We start from the raw sequence: 24,774 nt of genomic DNA on the forward strand, positions 1-24,774 counted from the left end.
GTGTGCCATGGTTTCGATTCCAACTCATAGTGACCCTATAGGACAGAGCAGAACTGCCCCCATAGGGTTTCCAAGGCTGTAATCTTTATGCGAGCAGATCACCAAGTCTTTTCTCCTAAGGAGCAGCTGCTGGGTTCAAACCACCAACCTTCCAGTTAGCAGGCAAGCTCCTAACCATTGCACTACCGACCAAACCTGTTGCCATCAAGTCGATTCCAACTCATAGCAACCCTCTAGGACAGAGTAGAACTGCCCGATAGGGTTTCCAAGGAAAGGCTGGTGGATTTGAACTGCTGACCTTTTGGTCAGCAGCCAAGCTCTTAACCACTGCACCACCAGGGCTCTATTGCACCACCAAGCTTCCTCAAAGAGTTGCTAGGAGGATTAAATAAGTCAGAACTTGCAGAGCAGCCGGGGCAGCATGCAACATACAGCAGGAGCCCAATACTATAAGTGACAGCAGGTTAGTAAGGAGCCCTGGTGGCGCAATGGTTGAAGCTCGTGGCTGTTAACCAAAAGGCTGGCGGTTGGAATCCACCAACCGCTCTGCAGGAGATGTGGCAATCACTTCCATACAGATTTACAGCCTAGGAAGCCCTATGGGTAGTTCTACTTTGTCGTATAGGGTTGCTAAAAGTCAGAATCAACTCAGTGGCCACACAACTAGGAAGTGCCCAGCGTACAGCAGTAGTTGCTCCTCAATACTTCAGCCCACCCCTTCTGTTATGGTGAAGAAATGGAGGCCAGGAGAGACGAAGGCTGGCTCACTCGGGACATCCCTAGGAAGGAACCCTCCCCAACTGATACAATGAGGTAGACTCCATCACCTCTACAGGGGCACCGAGGTGGCCCAGGTGTCTCACTTGCTCAGCTCCTCCAAGATGATCTGAAACTCCTTTCTGGGGGGTAATGGGGGCGGGGAGCTGATGGAGGATGGAGAGAGACCTTATCAACAAAAGACAGCTTCCTGTCAAGCACAGGTCCATGTTCAACCACCAGCCCTGTGGGTGAAGGAAACATGTACTCCAGGACCACTGACAAGAGAAGAACACTTTCCAGGGGCTCAGCTTCCAGTCCTACCATCGGGTTTCCGTGTTACCTGAATCATCACCCTTTGGGGGTGACAAAGTTTAAGGAGTCAGAGGTGTGAAGCACACCTAGATTTGACTTCCTCCCTGGTCCCCCACCTGGAAGCTGCGCCACACTGGGAGGGCAGGTTCCCCATCAGCTCTGGGTGTGGCTGTAAGCCCCGGAGGGCGGGAAGAGGGTCTGTCTCATCTTTATTGTTTACATGAGTTAACACAGGAAAGTTCTTAAAACTAGCATACGGTCAGAGTTTAACATCTACATTATGCTATTTTATTACTGTTGTTATTGTAAGTTGCCATCAAGTCCATTCTGACTCATGGCAGAGAAGAACTAGTCCACAGGGTTTTCAAAGCTATGACCTTTCAAAAGCAGATCACCAGGCCTGTCTTCTAAGGTGCCTCTGGGTGGGTTCAAACTGACAACCTTTCAGCTAGCGGTCGAGCACTTAACCGTTTGCTCCACCCTTAATAGTTATGGAGCCCTCATGGCCCAGGGGTTAAGAGCTCGGCTGCTAACCAAAACGTCAGCAGTTAGAATCCACCAGCCGCTCCTTGGAAACCCTATGGAGCAGTTCTACTCTATCCCAGAGGATTGCCATGAATCCGAATCAGCTTAACGGCAATGTGTTTTGGTTTTTAATCCTGTTATACGGAGCCCTGGTGGTGCCATGGCTAAGCACTGGACAACTAACTAAAAGGTCAGCGATTTGAGCCCACCAGCCGCTCTGTGGGAGAAAGATGTGGCAGTCTGCTTCCGTAAAGATTACAGCCTTAGAAACCCTATGTCCTATAGGGTCGCTACAAGTCAGAACCCACTCAACAGCAATGGGTTTGGTTTTATGAATATTGTTATAGATGGAATTGTTTCCCCCAAAAGAATATACTGAAGTCCTAACCCCTGTGCCTGTGAATGTGACCATTTGGAAATGGGGTCTTTGAATCTGTTATCAGTGAGGTTAATACAACCATACTGGAGTCGGGGGGGGGTCCCAATCCTCTATGACTGGTGTCCTTATAAAAGAGAGGAGACACAGAGGCAGGGAGACAGAGAAAGGGCTCTATGTGACCCTCCGGCTGCAAACCGAGGAACACCTGGAGCCACCAGCAGGTAGGAGAGGGGCATGAAACAGATTCTCCCTCAAAGCCTCAGAAGGAATCATCAAGGCAGATAGTCTGATTTAGACTCCCAGCCTCCGGAACTGTGAAACAATAAATTTCTGTTCTTTTAAGGCACCCAATTTGCGGAATTTTTTATGGCAGCTCTAGGAAACAAATACAACTATTAAACAGCACCACACGTACTGTAGCTACATTAATGCTCTATTGTCTCCATGGGTGTTCTGCCCTCACTCTGCGTCCCTGAAAGACAAGGACTGGATCTTCCAGGCTATAAAATCTATAAAAATCTGTAGTTCCTCTTTATTCAGCACAGTTCCAGACATACCTTAGTATTGAATAAACTAAAAACCCACTGCCATTGAGTCGATTTTGACTCATAGCGACCCCACAGGACAGAGTAGAACTGCCCCATGTGGTTTCCAAGGAACGCCTGATGGATTCAAATTGCCAACCTTTTAGCAGCCACAGCGCTTAACCACTACGCTACCAGGGTTTCCTAGGATCCAAAGACCCTTGTTTAATAGAACAGCTTCCCCAAACCCAATGAAGTACACATATAAAGCCTCTGTGGTTCCCAACCGTATGCACTTATTGCATTCATCCTCAAGATATTTAGAAAGAGAACAAGATAGGAGATATCCACAAAATGGGTTTTTTTTTTTTTTTTCCTCATAGGAGCTAGTCAGCTAGTTTCCTTAACCTGATAGCTCATTGAAAATGAAATCTGAAAATCCTATTTCCTCCCTGGGGGTAATCAGCCATGGCTCACCACCTGGGGGGTAAAAGCCAGTAAGCTGGCTGGAAACCTTGACTGTTTAGTAACTCCGACCAACCTAGGACAGGCCCTGAGTTAAGCAGCAGGATACAAAAGAATTGACTTCCTCCAAAAAGCCAACATGTGCGAAGGGAGAAAAGGAAATTGCAATCTAAAATCTAGCGGATGATGACTTTTCCAGGCACACACATCTATCACTAATGCATGCAAGGGGCGGAAGAAGTAATTCAGAGTAACACTCTGAACAAACAGTTCTAAGGAAAAAAACATTAACACCAGGTATGTGGGAGGCACTTAGTCATGGCACTGAAGTCAACTGCCATGTAGAGCACCCACAGTGACCCACCAGCTCCCAGCTTTCAGAAAGGAAAGGCATGGCATGGTAAGCCTGCAGGAGCCTGGACAATGTGGGAGAGACACACCAAACTGGGGGTTGCAAACTGCTGGTGCAGGGCCGCATCTGGCCCCCAAGTGTGCTGTCTTTGGCCTGTGAGTGTTCTTTAAAAATCTGCATAGAAACATTTGAAAATTAGGTAAGTTTACATTAAAAAAAAAAAAAGGTATCTGGCTTCTCAAAAATATGGAAGCTCTGGCAACACCGGACCTAACTTCTGGCATGGGGCAAAGGCAGGGGCAGACCCAAGGGCAGCTGCCACCGCCCACTGTCCTCTCTTGGGCCCATCTGGTGCATCGAGGGGGTCTGCTCAACCTCATCAGCAACTGAGTCTGCAAGGCCTGGCAGGGACCCACCCCTGCAACACGATACAACAGGGCCAGCCATGCTGAGTCCTGGGCAGGGCTCTGGAGGAGACCCTCTGCTCGGGTAGAAGAGGGAATGCTTCCTGGAGGAGGTGACCCATAAACTGAGACACAAAGCACAAGTGAGAGTCAGGAGAGGAAGTGGGGAGGGGAAGGGAAACCTGTCCCATTTCCCAGGCTGGCTGAATCTCTCACTGCCTGAGACTTCAGTCTTAGGGCTGTGGCACCAGTCCTCCAGGCTTCCACCCCACAAGCTGTCCCTGAAGAATCACATCACTCCAAACTTCAAAACTATCTAAGCCCCTTATCTGCCTTCTTGCCACTTGACTCCTGTCACTGACCTGACAAGCCTCCTTCTGATGCAGACCAGAGGCTTCCGTGGGGTGGAAAGCACACCATCTTTAGTGCCAGCGAGGGCTGCATTCTGATCCCAATGCCACCATCCAGTCATCCAGTCAGTAAATACTCGCTGGGGGCCCATCATGCATGGGGTCCCTGGGTGGCACAAATGGTGGTGAAGTGCTCGACTGTTAACTAAAAGGCTGGAGGTTCAAACCCAGCCACAGGCATCCCGAAAGACAAGCCTGGCAATCTGATTTTGAAAATGTGAGAGGCTTAAGTCTGAATGGACTAAAGAGCAACTCACAATACTTCCAGACTAATAAGTTTAGGTTTTTGAGTTTCAGGACAGAGTACGCAATTTTTAAAAGCTTACTCAGAGTAGGAGGCAGGCAAGAGTGGGAGCGTGCAGACCAGGCAGGAGAATCCTGCAGGGGGCCACAGCACGCAGGAGGGGCCCGTGCTCTGACGAGGGGCCGGGGACAGATGTGGGAAGGCTGCATGACTGTGGCCAAGTCCCTGCAGTGGGTCTCAGGAGGCCCTCAGCTCTCATATGCAGCACATTGTAACATTTAAGTGGTGGTTGCCAAGACAACCTCCTTGTTTTACAACTTGAGAAACTGAAACAGGTCTCTCCCTTTCCCTTCTACACCCCTCTCTGTTAAAAACCCTTTGCTTCTCCTTTTTAAGGGTATAAGTATGCAGGGAACGTTTCTGACCGGGCTTTCTGACCGGGAAAGCATGTATGGAATGTCCAGAGAGAAGATAGGGAAGAGATACCGCCCTTGCCCCGCCTGGAGGAGATGTTGTCAGAGTGTGGGGAGGAGAGAGGACACAAGTCAGCCAAGAACTGGACAAAGCAAAGGCCAGGGGCGGCCCCCAAGGCCCAGCCCACCTGGAGGCCACACTTTGGCTCCAGCTCCCCTTCCATTTCGGAGAGCACATTTCTGGGAAGCCATCTCCACCCAGGTGTTCTGAGGGGGCGGGCAGCCTTGTAAGTGGAGGGAAGCAATGGCATCTTGAGCATGGAGGAGCCACCGGCCCCCACTGACTGTCGCCTCTGAACATAAACCAGGCTAGGACTGCCTGGCCCTCGCCTCAGAGGCTTTTGTGGACCAGATGTACTCATTTGTTCTGTACAAAGCAATGTACAGAAGGAGCGGTCTCCTTTTTAAATCTTTAAGTGGGAAGATGGGCTGATGTGACCCCAAGGCTCCCTCAGGCCTGCTTCTACGAATCATTACTTAAGTGGGACTACAGAGTAAAGCTCATCCCCACAAACGCCAGAGGAGCCTTGTCTTAGTTATCTAGTGCTGCTATACCAGAAATACCACAAGAGAATGGCTTCAACAAAGAGAAATTTACTCTCTCACAGTCTACAAGGCTAGAAGTCCGAATTCAGGGGGCCAGCTCCAAGTCCGAATTCAGGGGGCCAGCTCCGGGGGTAGGCTTTCTCTCTCTGTAGACTATGGGGGAAGGTACCTGTCATCAATCTTCCCCTGGGCCTAGGAGGTTCTCAGTGCAGGGACCCTGGGTCCAAAGTACACACTCTTTTCCTGGCTCTTGTTTCTTGGTGGTATGAGGGCCTCATGTCTCTCTGCTCTCTTCTCTCTTTTATATCTCAAAAGAGATTGGCTCAAGATATAACCTAATCCTGTGCACTGGGTCCTGCCTCATTAACATAACTGCCTCTAATCCTGTCTCATCAGCATCATAGAGGCAGGATTTACAACACATAGAAAAATCACATCAGATCACAATATGGTGGACAATTACACAATTCTTAGAATCATGGCCCAGCCAAGGTGACACATTTTTGGGAGACACAATTCAATCCATCACAAGCCTCGTCTTTTACAGCCTCTGTCCCATAAATTCCAGGGGAATTTGCACACAAGGGCCCTTTCTTATTCCTATTTCCTTTAGAAAAACCCTGCATCCAAATAAGATAGCAGTAGATGAACTCTCCAGCTGCACTAACTAGAATTTTCTTCAGACACTCCAGGCTGATAATACCACCTGAGGACAGATCTCTGAAATGCTAATCTCACCCTGCCCCTGGTCAGAACCTTCAATAGCTCCCTACTGCTGATAGGATAAAATCCAAGCTCCTCAACAAGATTTAGAAGGCCCCTGGCTACCTCTTTGGTCCCATGGCCATCACCACCCACTCTGAACCCCCTGTCTTAGGCTGGATTCTCTAGAAATGCAAAACCAGTGATGTGTCTACGTATGTAAATATAGAGAGGGAAAGAGAAAGACATGTATCAAGGAAATTGCTCATGTGGTTGTAGAGGCTGGCAAGTCCCAAATTCATGGATCAGACTAGAGGCTTCTCCTGACTCATGTAGCTGTAGGGGCTCGTGAACCCAAGATCCAGAAGCTGAAGAACCTCAAGGTCGTCTGGCAAGCTTCTAGCTTAAGTTCCAAGAAGTGGAGGTCAGATGAACAGGGGCCAGCTGCAGGATCCGGAGCGAGCAAAAGCCAGAGAGCTTTGCCAGAAAGTCTATATTGGATGCAGACCATACCCCCAAGGAAACTCCCTTTCGACTGACTAGCTACTCACAGCAGATCCAATCATGGAGGTGATCACACTACATCAGATCTCATCGTGGAGGTGATGACATCGTTACATAACTGCCAAACTACATCATAACTGACAAACCACTGAGAATCATGGCCCAGTCAAGTTGAAAAACAATCTTAACTATCACACCCTCGAACTTCACCCTTCAAGCAGAAGTCCTTTCTACCTCCAAAATAAATGTTGAATTAAGTTGTCAACACTTTCATTCTACTTGGATCCATAATCAACAGAAGCAGCAGTTAAGAAATCAAATGATACATTGCACTGGGCAAATCTGCTGCAAAAGACCTCTTTAAAGTGTTAAAAGCAAAGGTGCCACTTTAAGGACAATGGTGTACCTGACTCAAGCCACGGTGTTTTTAATCGTCTCACAGGCATGCAAAAGCTGGCCAATGAATAAAGACCGAAGAAGAACTGATGCCTTTGAATTATGGTGTTGGCAAAGAATACTGACTATACTATAGACTTCCGGCAGAACGAACAAATCCATCTTCGAAGAAGTACAGCCAGAATGCTCATCAGAAGCAAAGATGGCAAGACTTTGTCTCACATACTTTGGACATGTTATCAGGAGGGACCAGTCCCTGGAGAAGGACATCATGCTTGGTAAAGTAGAGGGTCAGAGAAAAAGAGGAAGACCCTCAACGAGGTTGACTGATACAGTGGCTGCAACAATGGGCTCAAGCATAACAACAATTGTAAAGGTGACACGGGACCGGGCAGTGTTTCGTCTGCTTTACATAGGGTCACTATGAGTCAGAACCAACTCAATGGTACCTAGCAACGACCCTTTTTACTTCCTCTCCACCACAACAGCGGAGCCCAGGCCACTGAGATCGCTTTCCTAGATTACCGCAATGCACCTAAAACAGGCTTCCCGAGTACATGGTCATCCCAGCAAGAACGTAATCAAATCAAGCCCAGCTTCTCTTAGCAGCACACGACGCACTGAAGGCCCTGTCTGACCTGGCACCTGCTCACCCTGGGACCTCTTCGTCCTGTGCCTCTCTCCTCCAGACAGTCACTCCATTTCCACTCCAGCCACATGGGTCTCTTGATACCCTGACCACTTCATGCCTTTTCCTGCCTCGGGGTCCCCACCCCCGCTTTTCTCTATGCCTAGTACATCCTTCCCTCAAACTTTTTTTTTTTTAAGAAGTTTAAAGAACCTGGAATTTATTGTATATATATGCTCACTCTTTTTTCCCTTTCTATATATCTTCAAAGTTTGTAAATGAATGTGTATATATTCTCCTTCTAAAAAGCATTAAAGTTCAACTAGCCTTTGGCCCTGGGTGCCCTCCAGCCCTCCTGCTCCCCAGATGAGTTTGATATTGATCCTTCCAGCCCATTTCTTATACATTCACATACATCTCTAAGTATCCCTGAGTAACATATAGCTAATCTATGAATTCTCGAATTCACCTGGGAGTAGAATAAAGCCATGGGCACAGATGTTTTCCATTTTACCACCTGCAGTCAAATTGGTCTCTAAAGTGACCTCACACTGTCACTAGCTGAGTCTGAGGATTTCTGTGCCACCCAGCTTCGCCAACACCTGAGTCAGACTTTCTATTTTCTGTAAATTTTAATAACATGAAAATGTATCTCTTGGAAATAATCCCAAATATCCCTCAACTGGATTTCATTTTGGATCCATAATCAATGCCCATGGAAGCAGCAGTCAAGAAATGAAACGACCCATTGCACTGGGTAAATCTGCTGCAAAAGAGCTTTTTAAAGTATTAAAAAGCAAAAATATCATTTTGAGGACTAAGGTCCACCTGACCCAAGCCATGGTGTTTTCAGTAGTCTCAAACGCATGCAAAAGCTGGACGATGAAGAAGGAAGACTGAAGAAGAACTGACGCCTCTGAATTATGGTGTTGGCGAAGAATATTAAAATGCCATGGAACGTCAGAAGAACGAACAAATCTGTCTCGGAAGAAGTGCAGCCAGGATGCTCATTAGAAGCAAGGATGGCGAGACTTCGTCTCACATACTTTAGACATATTATCAGGAGGGATCAGTCCCTGGAAGAGGACATCCTGCTTGGTAAAGTAGAGGGCGACCGTAAAAGAGGAAGACCTTCAATGAGATGGACTGACACAGTGGCTGAAACAATGAGCTCCAGCAAAACAACTGTGAGGATGGTGCGGGACTGGGCAGTGTTTCGTCCTGTTGTACATATAGGGTCACTGTTAGTCAGAGCCAGCTCAGTGGCATCTAACAACAACAACAATCCTTCAGCCAAAGGATGAATAAACTAACGGGTATATCCATACAATGGAATACCACTCAGTCATAAAAACACTCAAGCTGTGATACATACAACAACTTGTAAGCTTCTCAAATGCATTTTGCCAAGAGAAAGAAGTCAGACTCAAAAGGCTACATACAGTATGGTTCCATTCATACGACATTCTGAAAAAGGCAAAATGGACTGAGCCATTGGTTCAGTGGTAGAATCCTCACTTCAATGTGGGAGACCTGGGTTCGAATCTTAGCCAGTGCACCCCACGCCCAGCCACAACCCATCTGTCAGTGGAGGCCTACAAGTTGCTATGATGCTTAATGGGTTTCAGCAGAGCTTCCAGGCTAAGACAAACTAGGAAGAAAGGCCTGGTGATTTACTTCCAAAAATCAGCCAATGAGAAATCTATAGATCATAACACGAGTGGAGGACCTACTCAGACAGTAGCTAACATCAGCAACGACGGTGTAATAACAGAAAACAAACCAGTGATTGTTAGAAGGTGGGGGTGGAGGAGGGGACTGACTACCAAGAGGCCAGAGGAAAATTTGGGGGTGACGGAAATGTTTTATACCTTGTTTGCGGTGATTACACAACTTCCTTACCCAATTGTATGATTTTATCAAAACTCTTAACATTATATACTACAAAGGGTGAATTTTACTGTATGTAAACGATGCCTCAAAAAATTTGACTTTAAATTATCAGTGAGGTTTGGAATCTTTTCACATTTATCATCTATTCTGCTATCTTCTTCTGATAATTTCTTAATTTGTCCTTTATTATTGACTTCTGGGAATTCTTTATACAGTCTAGGTATTAGTGCTTTCTCACACTACATGCTTTGGAAATAGATCTTCTAAGTCTTTTATTTGGCTTTTAACATTATTATAGCTTTTGTTGCCTGGATGTGCTTTTTTCTTTAATATACAGTTGTATTTATCAATCTTTTCCTTTTTTATTTGTGGTTTGCTCCTTCTCTGCTTAACTTCTACCAAGTCTTCATGTCTCTCTCAAATGTCCATAACTCAGAGAGGACTCCAAAATAAATCCTGCCACCTCCCATATAAACCAATCTCTCACATTATTCTATTTCATAAAAGCCCTAGTCTTTCATCTGCCTTACAATAATGGAATTCTATGCAGGAGGAGGGGTGGCATGTTTATTTCTTTAACATTTGGATCCACTAAGCTATAAGCTCTTTACAACTGGTACACACCTGTTTTGATCACTAGTGAATACCCAAGGCCTCAACACTGCTGGGCACACAACAGGCGTTCCACAAATACCTGGTGAATAAATGAGAATGAATACAGTGTACTGATGCATAGAAACATGTCTAAACCAAAAAAAAAGTCACTGCCATCGAGTCAGTTCCGACTCATAATGACCCTATAGGACAGAGGAGAACTGCCCATAAGGTTTGCAAGGCTGTAAATCTTTACAGAAGCTAACTGCCACATCTTTCTCCCATAAAGTGGCTGGTAGATTCGAACTGCTTACCTCTCAGTTAGCAGCTGAGCATTGTGCCACCAAGATTCCCTAGAAATGTGCCTAGCACGTAATAAATATTATACGTAAATGTTAATAGCACATTAGTACATCATTAACACTGAGCAAATAATCCAGGAAGCTGGACTGTATGAAGAAGAATACGGATCAGGATTGGAGGAAGACTCATTAACAGCCTGGGATATGCAGATGATGCAACCCTGCTTGGTGAAAGTGAAAAGGACTTGAAGTACTTACTGAAGAAGATCAAAGACTACAGCCTTCAGGATGATTACACTTCAACATAAAGAAAACAGAAATCCTCACAACTGGACCAATAAGCAACATCAAGATAAATGGAAAGATTTGTTATAATTAATAAACCAATATCCACACATGATTATGAACTAAAATCCACAGTTCACGTTAGCGTTTACTCTACCCTTGTACAGTCCTACTGGTTTTGACAAATGCAGGTCACAAGTCCACCACTACAATGTGACACTGACTAGTTTCACTGTTCTAAAAATGCTCTGTGCACCACCTAGGCCCTGATTTTCAAAGACGAGCTGCTATTTTCTTTATTTGAGGGAGGGTCATTTAATTTCCCTAGTCACAGACCTGTCCATCAAGGGCCTGAAAGCCCCCACTCAGAAACTCTCTCCTGAAATCTACCCCTCAGGGCCTCTGTCACTGTCCTAAAGGTAAATCTGGGAAGCTGCTCCTGGCTTACAACCCTTGAAAAATGCCCAGAGCTTGCAGGGCCCAGTTTACAAAGTCTTTAAGGGTGGCCCATGAGTCGGAATCAACTCAACGGCGATGGCAATGGGTTTTGGGTTTTAAGGCTCTTGGAAGTCCACCTTCCCACCTCGCCCCACCCCATCTACCTCTCCCACCTCCCCCCCCCCCGACACCCTCAGCCACAGCACCAAGGACAAAGCGCTGGGGCCTCACGCCTCTGCACCACCAGCCTGCTGTTCCCTGTCAGGTCCAGGGAACTGGGACCTTGCTGAGACTGGTGCCCCCAGGAGGCTATACCCTCCTGGACAAGGCTTTTTGATGCCCCAGGCCCAGCAGGCTGCAGTCCTCCTTCAACCTGTCTCTCCTTTTTCCTAGCAGTTATCATCGTCAATTGTCCCTCCTCCACACTGGGAGCTTCCTGAAGACACAGATGGATGGTGTCTCAGTTATCTAGTGCTGCTATAAGAGAAAGTGGGTGGCTTTAACAAACAGCAATTGATTTTCTCACAGTTTAGGAGGCTACCCATCTGAAATCTGGGTGCAGGCTCTAGGGGAAGGCTTTCTCTCTCTTTCAGCTCTGGAGTAAGGTCCCCTATCTCTTCAGCTTCTGCTTCCTGGTTCCTTGGAGATCTCCATGTGATGGCATCTATCTTACCCCAACTCTTAGCTCGCTTGTTTAACCTCTTTTATATCTCAAAAGAGAGTAGCTCGAAATACACCTACACTAATCCTGTCTTATTAACATAACAAAGACACCCATTCCCAAAAAGGATTACAACCACAGGCATACGGAACCAAAAACCAAACCCTTACAGGACAGAGTAGAACTGCCCGCTAGGGTTTCTTTCCAAGGCGTGGCTGGTGGATTCAAACTGCCAACCTTTTGGTCAGCAGCCATAGCTCTTAACCACTGCACCAACAGGGCTCCAAACTACAGGCACAGAGGTTAGGATTTATGACGTATTTTGGAGGGACACAACTCAATCCGTAACAGATGGTTTCTTGTCCATCCTGGGGTCCCCTGTGCCTGACTCTCCTGCACTCACTCCAGGAAGACGGGGATTTCTGTCTTGTGTTCCCTGCTGCACATCCAGCAACTAGAACAGTGTGGGCCACAGCAACTGCTCAGTAAATGGATCCATCCATCAATCAATCAATCTTAAGCAGAATAGCAAACATGGGGCCATTAACCAGGAAAACAAAGTCCTAAGGAATAATAAATGACAACTGCTTTTATATCTGGGTTGCCATGAGTCAGAATCGACTCAACGGCACTGGGTTTGGTTTTGTTTTTTGTTTTGTTATTTATATCTGGAGTGTTTCCCCTGTGGTATACGCTTTCTGCAACACCAGGAGGGCGGAACCATTCGCATCCCTGGTTAGCACAGAGGACAGGAAGGCACAGAGAGGATAAGGAGCTTGCAAAGGCCTCAGCCTGACTCTGGAGAGGCGTGTCCTCTGACTCCAGAGGGGCATGTCCTCTGACTCCTGTCCCTACAGAGGTCTGCTTCTGTACCTTGCTTGCTTGCCTTTCTCTTATATTAACCAGAACTTCTGATGCTTACAAAGAAAAACCAAGTCTGCAAAGTTCTTAGGGCTCCTGGGAAGGAGTTAGTGAAGTCACTGCCATCTTGCCATCTATGTAACCAGAACGTCACCTTTTCACATTAAAATGGATTCAGATGCCACCATTCTATGCAGCCACAGGAAGTGATAAGAAACAGCAATAATATTAAAACCAGTACCAGCTGCCGATGAGTCCATTCCCACTCATGGCGACCCCATGGGCGTCTGAGTAGAAATCTGCACCATACGGTCTTCAGCGGCTGATTTTTTGGAAGTAAATCACCGGGTCTTTCTTCCGAGGCACTTTGGGGTATACTTGAACCTCTAACCTTTGGGTTAGGAGCCAAGCATACTGTGCCACCCAAGGACTCTGTAATATCAAAGTAATACTGGGTGCTTACTATGAGTCCAGGTACTCTGCTAAGCCCCTTCTGTTCATCACCCATTTACTCCTCACAACAATCTATGGGGTAGGTGCTTTATCATCTCCATTTTATAGATGAAGAAACTGAGGCTTGGAGAAGTAAAGTAACTTGCCCAAAAGTTACCCAGATTAACTCTACCCAGCTCCCTTCCCCAGATGCCTTCTGCTGCTGGCCGGTTTCCTTCTCGTTCCTCAGAGCCATTTCCCTCGAGGCAAACCCTCCACCTCTCTCGTGTCCAAGGTTTTTCACAGACAATGACCGTAGACCAAGCAGGTATATGTTTCCTTGAAGACAAGGCAGTTTGACAGCCACCTGATTCAAAAAAGCACCGGGGCTGTGCCAGGAACCAGACACATAGAGATGACTACCTCCCAGCTCCTGCTCTCAAGAAGTTCATGGTCAACAAGGGAACAGAGACAGGTAAACAATACTGAGGCTCAGACTACCCACCAGGCACCAGCAAAATAACGCCCCACATGCCCCTAAAAAAGGAAAAGAAAAAAAAAGAAATAAAATTCAAAACTCTGCAATTAAAAAAAAATGTCAAATGAGGCCATTTCAGCATCATTTAAGTCTTGTTTTATGACTTGGCATTGTTTTGTTTTAACAACAGGGTTAGGGGAAGGGGCCATCCCAATCTTTGCTTCGCTTTGTATTGCTTAGGGTCTCTATCATTTGGGGTGGGGGCACAGAAAAAGATGTGATCATTTGCTATAAAGAGCTCTACGTCTACCATCAGCTGTGAAAGGAGCTATTAATTAAACCCTAGAAATGCCCTAGAGTGATGCCTGGATGTCTCATTTTGCAAACAATCATAGATTCTTCACCAAGACTAGGGCGCTCATCCCCTACCATGGCTCCCTTTCACAGGCCCCCAGACCCTTAAGTTTCCCAGCACTGCAGCCCCCACCCAAGGCTTCCCTGCTCCATTGTTTGCAGGCTGCTCTGCTGGAGAGATGGGGGAGCAGGAGGGGAGAGGAGCCCAGAAGCCAAAGCACTTGGTACCTCTTTGCAAGATGTTGAAGTTTCTATTTGTGCCTGGGGTAGAGTGGGAGGCTGAGAAACACACTCCATCCTCCTGCTTGTTCTTAATTTCACTGTCCTTGAACTTCTGGAAGTTAGAGCCCTGCGGCCAGGGAGTCAGATAGTCCTGGTCCAAATTCCAGCTCAGCCGTTCCCCGGCTGTGTGACCTTGGACAATTGTTTTAACCTCTCTGAGCTATGTTTTCCTTATCGTCAAAATAATGATAATAATAATCCTAATTAATAGGATTGCTGAGAGACTAAATGAGACAATATATCTAAACCACTTAGAACTGAGCCTGGCCCGCGCCACACGTTCCACCAATGCTGGACATTTTATTATAACTGCCTCACAAGGTTGTCGGGACTATAAAATGAAAAGAATGTGCCGTGTCTGGCATGATGCTGGGTCTCAATGTTAATTCAAGTAATATTACTATTGTTATTATTACTGTTATTAGTTCCTGAGATTAAATGGGGCCAGAAGAACAGAAGACAGAAGAAGCTCCTACCAAAGGACCAATTTTGCCAGCATTCTCCTGTAAGGTCTAGAAAGTTCTGAGATTTTCTAGCGAAGATACAGCAATGACTGTCAATAAGGCTCAACAACAGTCAGAATTATTCCAGAAAGTGTGTTGTTCTCATCTTGGGTCAGGCCCCCCGGGGCAGTTCCGGGGTAGTGGAGGAGCCTGGTCCCTTAAAGAGAAAAAAAAAAAAAAAACCTCAAGGACTGTGCCATGTCTACAGACAACTGTGTAACGCAAAATAAAACACCCAGGCATCCAGAAGGCCCATGTGACACCTAACACACACACAGTGCAACCCAGCTACAAACAGGCCGCCGCTACCTCTCCACGAGGACGGCAACTATCCAAGATCCTCCGCTTCCCCGAGAAAGGGTCCAGCTGCCTTTGGTCCGGCCAAATCGAGAGCCACTCATGCAAAGAGGAAGAAGGACAAGGGTGTCTTATGGTCTAGGAGCCTCCTTAGCTGAGCTGGCCGAGAAAGGTGTTCAGCCCAGGCAGGCAGAGGCCCTGGGCTTTGGTAAACATGGCTCCCAAACCATTCAGGATACAAACCGAAAGAACAAGGGGTTGCACTCAAATGGTGAGAATTCACCGGGTTTTTAGACCAGCAATCACACAACTCAGTGTGGGTCAGATGTCTCAGAACCAAGAAAAAGAACTCCCTCCTTCCAGCCCAGAAAAGCTCTAGCTAGGGACAGAAGGAGAGAAACAGACAGCATTGGGGACCGGGGTGGGAGGAGGGGACAGGGGAGATGCATAAGAGAGGGGCAAATCAGTAGGAAAAAGAAACTCACTTCTTTAACTTTTCAAGAGAAGCCTGATTTATGCAAAGCCTGTGCTCAAAGTAGGTAAAGAAACAACAACAACAAAAGCCACCCTTAACCAAGCAACGGAAACAACAAGGTGTCCATAGAACATAGCTCCTCCGGGAGTGAATTCAGTGGGTGTGGCATGAGAGTCTGCACAGGACCCCTGCCCCCTTTCCAAGCCTAGGCCAACACGTGGAATTCCAGCCGGGCCCACATGCCGACTGCTTAGACCACGAGGCCGTTCCTCACCTCCAAGATGCAGCTCCCTTCTCAAACAGTGGAGGCCAGGCCACGAGGCTGGTTCCAGGCACAGAGTTCTGTTTGTCCTTCTGCCACTTCCATGAAGGTTTTTCTCTTAATAAATCTTCTGGGAAGTTTCACACGGGTTCGAAGGAGCCATACAAGACCCTTCTCCACACGTTAGAGCTTTAGAGAGATTCACTATGACCACAGGACTGTGTCAAGTGAACAAGTCTCAACTTGTCACCCCCAGTATGCAAAATAGGCCTACAACATCCTATACCAAATGGCACAGCAGACGCAGTCCTCAGCAGGCCGCCCTCCCAAAGGCCCCCGCCCACCAGCCACGCACAAACACACGCTTCTCCTCGGTTTTCCCCAGCAACTAAAACGCTCCAGGAGCCTCAACTCAGACCAGAAGGTAAACAGCAAAACCTCACACTCTTGTCCCTAAACCCTCACTAGGGATTTCCTCTTCTCTCACCTTCTAGAAGGGCCTGAAAGCAGGGGCTGGAGTGAACAGAATATTCCAAGCCTGCAAATTACCAGCAAAAATCACGATGTATCCACACACGAACAAATGCGCCTCATGGCTGGCTTCCTGAAAGTCTACACCCAGGCCACAAAGGCTGGCATAAATAAGGGCACACGAGCCAAGGGAGGGCAAATCCAATGAAATCGACAACCTATCCCCCGAAAAAAGATGTGATAAGAGGGTCGGGGCAGCCAGCACACCAACAAATGCAATGCAAAAGCAGAGAAAGTTTCAAAAAAACAGTTTCTGAGTTTTCGGAAATCACCTTCCCCCAACTCTGTTTTGGGGGTGGGAGCATGGTCAAGAGATGAAGAAAGGATTTTAGGGGTCAAAGACCTCCAGCTTCGCAAAGGGACCTCCAAGCCACAGAAGCAACCCCAAATCTGCACTGATTAGGAGGGGTCTATTTGTAGAGATTGGTTACTATACCTCTCACCAAGTGCATAAATCCAGAAGTCTCTCTATGCACGGGCTATCTGGTGTCACCCTTCCCCTCCCCTCCCCCCTCCAACGCCCAAACTCGCTGCCAGTCTTGAGGCTGGTGATGAGGAGAGCTCACGGTTAACACACGGGCATCGGAATCCGAAAACCCCTTTCCTCAGCCCAACTACTCACTGCGCAACCCTAGCAAGGCCCAGGCCCGCGAGTTTCCATAAACACAGAGGACAAAATTCGAACTTACCGGAGGGGGGATCCAGCCGTGTCGCCAAAGGTCACCGGGCCGCCCACATCCTCCCCCGTGGAAATCCACGCGGGACAGTCCGGCAGTGCCGGGCCCATCCCAGCTCCGCGGCTCCTCGCCGTGCCTCCCCGCCAGGCCACCCCGCGCCCGCCCAGCCCGCGGGCCCATGTGCTCGGCGGCCGCACGCGCTCTGCCCGGCGGGCCACCCGTGACGTCACGGCGGCTCGCGCTCCGGGCCGCCGCGGGGGGGCCTCCCCGCCGGCCGCGTGCGCCCCGGTCCCCGCGCGCCCGGCCCCGTGGGCGCGCAGCGGGCGTCCTCGTCGCCTAGGGCGCCGCTGCGCCCGGCCCGCCAGGCCGCGTGCCCCTCCGCTAGCTGCCCGGGCAGCGCCGGCCGCCCAGCGGGGAGGGCCGCGCACGGGGGCGGGGCGGGCGGGAGCCGCCCCTCTGCCGCCGCCGCCGCGGGCCCAGATGGCGCGACGAGGACGCTGTCCGCACGCGGCTGGGCATCTACGGAGCCCCGGCCCCGGGCGCGACCGAGCCAGCCGGAGCCTCCCGGGGATGCCAGCTCGCGAGTGCGCGGCGTCCGCGCGTCCCGCACTCCTCCGCACCCACCCCCGGCGCCCTGGAGGCAGGTAGTTGTCCCACTTTCCAGACGGGCAAAGCGAGTTCGGTGAAGTGAAGAAACTAGAGGCGAAGAGATGGGTGCGCTTGGCGCAGAAGACCCCTGACTGAACTCGATCCCCAGTGATCCGTGCGCCTCCTTGGGTACCACCCAGCATCGGCGGGCCTGGCGAGAGAGGCGCACCTACCTTTCCGCCTCCTCCGACGTCTGCCGCGGTCCCTAGGCGCTGAGGCTGGCAAACCCGTCCGGAGTGCCAGTTGTCTGCCCCACTCCCTCCAGTCGGGCCGAGGTGACCTCCACAGTGTATTAAACTAGGCGCTCGAATGCCCAGTAAGTGCCTCCAAAGACACCCACGAGAACGCCGGACTTCTGCGTGCGGTCTAATTGTCGTTCTCTACACACTCCCAGATGCAAGGATGGCGCACGACCGGGCAGTGTTTCCTTCTGTTGTCATAGGGTCGCTATGAGTCGGAACGGACTCGACGGCACCTAACAACGACAACACACACACACTCCCAGAACAGGACCGATGGAAAGAGCTGCCTCCGTGCAGTTCAACTAGTATTTATTGAACACTTACGGGGGAGCCAGGCACTCTGCTAGACGATGGGGGTAAAGACAAGTTGGTGCAGACCCTTGAAGGAGGCCACACACGGTACAGAGTTGGGCGCGCAAATGAGTGGTTTCAATACTAAAGAGTCCGGGCAAGCGAAGACCACTCCCGTCGCCCCCCGCCCAGTACCCTACATTCCGCATCATTCCATCCTCCCCCTCCCCCAGTCTTTGTCCCCTCCCTACCTCTGTGTCATCTCCAATTTCTCTTCTGATGACTTCTTCCCGGCGTGAATAGGTCTCCTCTCTTGAAAAAAAAAAAAAAAGCCGCTTGTTTCACGTATTTATTTATAGCCACGGAGCACCTGTTCGGTGCGTGGCTCCCGCAGGTCTGTGGGCTACGGTGGTAATTTATTTATTTACTATTAAAGTAGGGACGGAAGACCGTTATAAACCCCTACGGCTATTTATGGTGCTGAAGGAGCTGGGAGAATTTAGTCCTTTCGCCGTTTCACGTGTTCCCAGGAACCAACCGCTCTGAGCTCAGGGGAGCCCGGGTCTGGTGGGTGATGGCCAGGAAAGACCCAGCTCCCACTGCGACCTCAGCTCGGTTCCCAGGTCCGTGCCTGCCTGGCCCCTCCTGCTAGCTGTCTGCTGCTGAGGCCTTTCCTCAACCCTGGACTCGACCTTGACTTTGATTCAGTTTGCCCCCTCTGGGTCCCTAAACCTGCTATACTGATCTTATATTCACATTTCTTTTAATTCCTTTTAGAATTTAAAATAGTTTTTCAGAAAAAAAATACAAAGGAAAAAATAATATCCCCGCCACCCAAAATGAACTCTCAATTACATTTTGGTATATCTCCTTCCATTTTTTTTTTTTAAAGAAAAATCTTCTTGGTAAAATGATGTAGTACATGCACATTATTAAAAAAAAAAATAAACTATGCAGAAAAATACAGAAGTGAAATCAAAGAAAATAAAAACAAATTCTATCAGCCAGAAATAGTTTTCATGAATTTTCGGCAAATCCCAGAAGACATCTTTTTAGGCAGATGTACATATACCTGGGTGAATGCAGGGCTGTCAGACAGATAGGAAGAAATACGTTTATTAAAAATGTTAACAGGCGTATAGTTAACCAACTTAGAGCTGCTGTTTTAAAATGTAAAGTACTTAGTTTCTCTTTAACAGGAAAAACAAGCTAACATGAAGCTGAAGGCATTGTTGAAATTCAAATAAATAGTGATTTACCACATGACAGCTATTGCTTCCTAAATAATCCTGCAAAGGCTCAGAAAAGAGGCGATGGGAAACAAGAAGAGAGTGAAGCCTTGGGGTTTGATTTTTAGACATCTCCATTTGAGAGCAAGAGCTTCCTCTCTATGAAAGTCAGTGTTAACGCTCCCATCTTTCCTCTCACTTTTTATATTGCCTCTCTCCGTTCTGTAACTGTAATTCTGAGGCTTGCTTAGTACTGGGTCTATAATTAACTAATTTCATGCCCACTACCTGTCCTCCCCTTCTCTACATCTGCTTCCTTTTCTATAAAATACATTCATTTATCAAACACTATCAAGCTCCATTGTGTGCAAGGCTTGTTCTAGTCCCTTGGGCTACATGCGGGATCAGACAGGCAAGGTCCCTGCTCTTGTGAGGAAAGACAGACAAGTATGCAAATAAGCAAGGTCATCTTGGCAGTGATAAAAGCTATTGAGACGGTAAATCTGGGACAAGAACTACAAAGGGTTAGAGCAGGAGGGAAACTGACTCTAGGTAACCTGACCAATGAGAGGAGGCCAGCCTTGCAAAGACAGGAGAGAGTGCTACAGGCAGAAGGAACAGCAAGGGCAAAGGCCAAGCCTGGAGGCACACACAACCAAGCTCATCCATTGTTCAGAAAAGGCTATTGAGGCAGACAGGCAAACAGTTGCAGTCATCGTTTTATGCTGGGTCAGGAATCCCATGTCTTGAGCTGACCATTATACCCCAGCACTGGCTCAGGAAATGCGTGTAGAAGCAAGGAGTGGATGAATGAATGGGCATCTTGGGTCCTGTGTTAGCAGAAGGAAAGCGGATAGATGCCAGTTGCTGAGAAAGCACAAAGAGAGGCATCTGCTTCACAAGGGCTGAGGAGGCTTCCCAGGGGAGGTGGAGCCTGAGCTGAAACATGAAAAATAGGTTGGAGTTTGCCAGTTTGACAAAGAGGAGAATGGGGGCACTTGAGGGAAAGGAACAGCAGGTGCCAATGTTGAGGCTGGCAATCGTAAGCAGTGCTGTGTGGCTGGAGTATAAAATCACTGTTGCAAAAAGGAGAACGGTTAAACAAGACAGAGAAGGCAAGACTAGTTATAAAAAGGCCTTGGATACTTGAAGCCTTTGTCCTGAAGAAAGTAGGCAGCCACTGAAGACCTGTAAGCAGGGCCAGGACACAAGCTGTCTTACTTAGGCCAACATTGACTCCCTTGCAGAGAATAGATTTCAGCACAACTTGATAAGAAGCAATGAGACCAATTAGGAGATGGCATCAGAAATCTGGGTAAGAAAAAATAAGGGTCTATAGACCAGAGCGATGGTCTCGGGAATGAAGAGAAAGGGGTAGACCCAAAGGACGATTAAGAGAACAAACCCACCAGATAGGGGAGCCTGGGGGAGAGGGAAGTAGGAATCAAGGATGACTCCCAGGTTTTTGGTTTCAGCAATTAGAGGGTTGGTGGTCCTGCTTATTGAGATGGGGAACACAAGAAGAGGATACAGATAGGGGTAGGGAACGTGATGCCCTTGATTGTGAACTGGTTTTGGGGTCTTCCCATTGAAGTCCAGTAGGAAGGTGGCTGTAGGTGTCTGGTAGGGGATGTAAATACAGCAGTCAACAGTGTATAGAATAGTATACACTGTTGATGTATCGCTCAGTAAATGAGCTTACCCAAGCGAAGAGTATATTCTAAGTGAGAGGGCCAAGGATCAAACTCTGAGGAATGAACATTTATGGGCAAGAGGCAGAGGCTGCTTCCATATAGAATGATCTCTGCAAATCTATGGTTTGATAGTCCTCTGCGTTCTGCATGACCTCACAGGCCTTATTATAAGTTATGACAGGTCCTACCATTTGCTGAGGCTCCGAACCTCAGATTCCCCTCTTCTCAATGTCTGTGCAATGATTAGGTCCTGTAGATTCTGCCACCTCCCACTTCATCATTCCCACAGTTATCGCTGTAAAATAAGGTTTCATTCCTTTCTTCTGGTTTCTTCTACAGCCTAGCTGGCCCCTCTGACTTCAATACTTTCCCCACTCGTACTCTCTTAATGAAGATCAAAAACTACAGCCTTCAGTATACATTACACTTCAGCAAAAAGAAAACAAAAATCCTCACAACTAGATGAATAACAATAAACAGAGAAAAGATTGAAATTGTTAAAGATTGCGTTTTACTTGGATCCGTAATCAACGCCATGGAAGCAGCAGTCAAGAAATTAAATGACATAATGTATTAGGCAAATCTGCTGCAAAAGACCTCTTTAAAGTGTCAAAAAAGCTAAGATGTCACTTGGAGGACTAAGGTGCACCTGGCCCAAGCCATGGTATTTGCAATCATCTCATATGCATTCGAAAGCTGGACAATGAATAAGGAAGACCAAAGAAGAATTGATGCCTTTGAATTATGGTGCTGGTGAAGAATATTGAGTCCACCAGAAGAACCAACAGATCTGTATTGGAAGAAGTACAGCCAGAATGCTGCTTAGAAGCAAGGATGGCGACACTTCATCTCACATGCTTTGGACATGTTATCAGGAGAGACCAGTCCCTGGAGGAGGACATTATGCTTGATAAAGTAGAGGGTCAGTGAGAAAGAGGAAGACCCTTAATAAGATGGATTGACACAGTGGCTGCAACAATGGGCTCAAACATAGCAACGATTGTGAGGATGGCACAGGACCAGGCAGTTTTGTTGTGTTCTACATAGGCAATTTTGTTGTGTTGTACTCGCTATGAGTGGGAACCGACTTGATGGCACCTAACAACAACCCTCTGAATATTCGCTCTCACGAATGTTCCTTATAAATTTTAGATGCAGTTTTCCCTCTTCCCATTCTAGCCACCCAATATCTAGCTATCCCATCACATTAGCTTTTGCTTTTCTCCTAGAATGTTCTTCCTCCAGGTCCTCACATCGTTAGGGCTAAGATGTTCTTGCTGTCTTTTGCAGCTCAGCCCCCATCTCTCATCTTCCATGAAGACTTCACCGGATACTCCAGACTGCGCCGTCTTCTCCCTCAAATCCACAAGGTCATATCAGGATTTTTTTCTGGCTAGTAATGCACAAATAGTACTTGTTATTAAAAATTTGAAAATATAGAAAAATGTAAGAACAAACATCAAAATGGTCCAAAATCTCACTATCTGGGATGCCTATTATTAACATTTTGACGTTATATTATTTCAGTCTTAAGTATATGCTATGTCTAAGTATATAAATGAATTTGTTTCCTTTTTTCAAAATTAGCATATCTTTGTAAGCTGCTTTTCTTTCACGCGTCTTCATATCCTAAACATTTCCCCATTTCCGGGCAATATTAAGCATTTTTGATTAAATATGCCCTTAAATACTTGCTTAATAATGTATTATATGTCTATAGCAACATAACAGATGTAACGGTTTCTCTCTTCCTGAACATTTAGGTGGTTTCCAATCAATCGTTCTTCATTTTGTAGAAAACTGAGATGACAATCCTAGAACATGAGTCTTGGTAGAAACCTCTAACTGCTTCCTTAGGCTACTTGTTCGGAAGTGGACTTCCGGCCCTCAATAAGAGTGAGCCGGCTATTGATAAATGGTGCTTCAGAAAGGTTTCATCTCTGAGCCTGGGCATTTTCCTGCTCTCCCAATCCAGTAGGGCTCTTTTCTTGGAAGGAAAGCATTTCCCTTCAATGGGAGAAAAAAAAAAAAAAGGCATCTCATCTCCGTTTTAATTGCAGTCAGATTATTACAGAGAACGAGCATTTACACGTTTGGTTACTGGCTCACCGCCTGTCTTTTAATGAACATATTTTGCTCAGGCCCGATGCTCATTTTTCCGTTGAGGGATTCTTTTACTTTTCGATATTTTTCCCCAAGGGATTAGGTTCCTTTATTTTTCTTCCCCTTCTCCTCCTGCTCCTTTTAAAAAAAGCAATGCAAGCTCACTATTAAACAAATGACCAATATAGTACCTACAGGAAATAGCCATTGTTAACTCTGAGATGTATGCCCTTCCAGATACTTCCACACACGCACCCCTAGAATCAAACCATGTACATCATTCGTATTCTGCTTTTTTTCACTTAATAACACATCATGACCATTTTTCCATGACAGCACATACATTTCTACAGCATTATTTTTTAATAGTCACTAGCATTCCCCTGTAAGAGTGTATCATATTTTATAGAACCAGTACCTTATTGCTGGAAATTCAGCTTGCTTTCAAATTTGCATTATTAAACACAGCTCTGCTATGAGCATCCTTGTGACTAAATCTTTGCATATGTCCTTAATGATTTCCTTAGGGTAAATTTCCAGAAGTAATTTATGGGATATTAACACTTCATTTGCCAAACAAATTACAAGTATTTCTCCCTGGTCTCTTGTCTTTTCCTTTTGTTTAAAATGGCTTGTTTTATAAATACTTTCTAACTCAATAAGCTCATATCTGTTGTTAGATGCTGTCGAGTCAGTTTCAACACATAGGAACCCCATGCGACAGAACTGAATGCTTCGTAGGGCTTTCTGGCTGTACTCTTTACAGAAGGAGCCCTGGTGGTGCAGGGGTCAAGAACTCACTGCTAACCCGAAGGTCATTGGTTCGAACTCACCAGCCGCTCTGAGGGAGAAAGATGTGGCAGTTGGCTTCCATAAATATTACGGCCTTGGAAACCCTATGGAACAGTTCTACTCTGTCCTATAAGGTTGTTACGAGTCAGCATTGACTTGAGGGCAACAGGTTTGGTTTTTTGGTTTAATCTTTATGGGAGCAGATTATTGTTGTTGTTAGGTGCAATTGAAGTGGTTCTGACTCGTAGCAACTCCACGCACAACGGAACGAAACGCTACCCGGTCCAGCACCATCCTCACCATCATTGCTGTGTTTGAGCCCGTTGTCGCAGCCACTGTGCCAATCCATTTCATTGAGGTTCTACCTCTTTTTTGTTGACCCTCTACCAAGCAGGATGTCCTTCTCCAGGCACTGGTCCCTCCTAATAACATGTCTAAATCACTTGAGATGTTGTCTCTCCATCTTCGCTTCCAAAGGAGCACCCTGACTCCTTATTCATTGTCCAGCTTTTGCACACGTATGAGGTGATCAAAAATACCATGGCTTGGGTCAGGCTCACCTTAGTCGTCAAAGTGATATCTTTGCTTTTTAGCACTTAGAAGATGTCTTTTTCAGCAGATTTGCCCAGTACAATAAGTACACCATTTAAGTTCTTGACTGCTGCTTCCATGGGAGTTGATTGTGGATTCAAGAAAAATGAAATCCTTGACAACTTCAATATTTTCTCTGTTTATCAAGATGTTGCTTATTGGTCTAGTTGCGAGGATTTCTGTTTTCTTTATGTTGAGGTGTAATCTGTACTGAAGGCTGTAGTCTTTGATCTTCA

The 24,774-nt window shown here is 47.0% G+C and overlaps 1 long non-coding RNA gene across 19 annotated transcripts in view; it reads right to left on the minus strand.

Moving 5' to 3' along the window:
• The window catches only part of LOC126058859 (uncharacterized), a 231,464-nt gene extending 214,297 nt beyond the window's left edge, over positions 1-17,167 (minus strand). For 17 of the 19 annotated variants that reach the window (XR_007513318.1, XR_007513305.1, XR_007513302.1 and 14 more), the window contains exon 1: positions 16,961-17,167. This is a non-coding gene — a long non-coding RNA (uncharacterized LOC126058859). Of the gene's footprint in view, positions 1-15,752; positions 16,217-16,960 lie in introns of those variants that run through there. The other 2 variants (XR_007513310.1, XR_007513312.1) reach the window with 2 other exon arrangements.
• Positions 17,168-24,774: the final 7,607 nt, after the last annotated feature.

The sequence above is a fragment of the Elephas maximus genome, chromosome 15 (assembly GCF_024166365.1).
Source record: "Elephas maximus indicus isolate mEleMax1 chromosome 15, mEleMax1 primary haplotype, whole genome shotgun sequence".
Classification (NCBI taxonomy): domain Eukaryota; kingdom Metazoa; phylum Chordata; class Mammalia; order Proboscidea; family Elephantidae; genus Elephas; species Elephas maximus.